The sequence below is a fragment of the Nelumbo lutea genome, chromosome 8 (genome assembly GCF_056320005.1).
Source record: "Nelumbo lutea isolate HS-2025 chromosome 8, American lotus-T2T, whole genome shotgun sequence".
Taxonomy (NCBI): Eukaryota; Viridiplantae; Streptophyta; class Magnoliopsida; order Proteales; family Nelumbonaceae; genus Nelumbo; species Nelumbo lutea.
Window position 1 is genome coordinate 52,212,923 of NC_142691.1, and position 1,553 is coordinate 52,214,475.

Sequence of the window (1,553 nt, forward strand, 5' to 3'; positions counted from 1 at the left end):
TAGATGTTAGGGTTTAAGTTTGATCTCTAAATTTTAGGAAAATGACTTATTCATCCCTAATTTTTTAGAAATTATTTTAAAGTACCTATAATTAATTAAATCCGCGCCTACAACAGAATTTGTCTAACATTCGTCATGACTTTTTAACAAAGTACCCCATCTCAATGAGTTTTTGTTTTCCAAAACTCATCATCCGTAGGAGACATTAATTTGTTTAAACATTTTTTTTAAATATCCAAAGAACCTTATGTCGGTGAATCAGCCATATTAAACATATTTTTATAATTAAAATCACCTTAAGCACCTACCTGCCTTATATATAAGATTTCTATTCATTGAGATACATTTTGCTCTCATCATGCTCCTTGAAGGTATTCCAAAGAAGTTGAAAAATGGGCTTGGGTTCAAACAATAATAGGGATATTTCTAAAATATTGAAAAATGGATTAAATATAACAAAGGGTAAAATGGTAATCTATTAATATTTTTTTGAATTTTAGACAATTTCTCTTTTTCTAAATATCAATATTATCCTTTTATGATTAATTTTGCCTTTGATTATTCTTCAAATTTTCAAATTAAAATTCAACAAGCCAAGTTTCTTCCTTTTCCTAAAATTCAAAGACACATTAAGTGGGAAGTGAGTAGCAACAAACTTTTAAAATACGTTCACTAAGAGAAACAACTTTAGCGCACATAAACAAAATATTCTAAGAGCTTCAATTCTTGTTTGATTAGATTCTGTCTAAAACCCACGAAAAAATATGGATTGAGATATATACCCACTTTAATCATTGAAAACACAAGAATTCCTTTCACTTTAATTGAAGCCAATGAGAAAAACGAGTTGCTTTGTAAAGCGTTACGGCACCCCCCACACCTTTGTTTCGTAGCCTAGACTAAAACAGCCAAAACAAGAAATGGCCTTCACAATTGTTACTTAGGCTGCGTTTGGTCGGAGTGCAAATGCTAAACCATTGCAAATTTGCACTCCAATTTAGACTTGCATTTATTTGGTAGGGGTTCAAAAATACATCAATTTCAATGCAAAAATGTGTATAGACTAGGATTTGCATCCAAAATAAGTGAAAATATTATTTTGGTTAGAGTGAAAGCCCGGCCAGAGCCCAGCCCGGCCCGGTCCATGAATAGGTCTACTTGGGTATCTAGGCCTCCAGTTCGTTACAGTTATGATCAAGAAAGTTACTTGGTGGAAGGCACGACTAGTTAAGAAGATCCCGTGACTTAAATGGAAGCTATGTTGGACATGGATTCCTTGAAATGGGTAGACGCCATGAAAGCCTAGATGTACTTGATGGTGACCAACAAGGTCAGGACTCTTGTAGACCCGGCCCCTAGGGTGAAAGCAATTTGTTACAAGTGGATTTACAAGAGGAAGAAGGGCCTAGATGGTAACGTTGAAACCTGTAAAGCTCGTCTTGTGGCGAAAGGGTACACTCAGAAAAGAGGGAATCGACTATGATGAAACCTTTTCGCCAGTGGCCATGCTTAAGTCTATTAGGATCCTACTAGCTGTAGCAGCATACCATGAT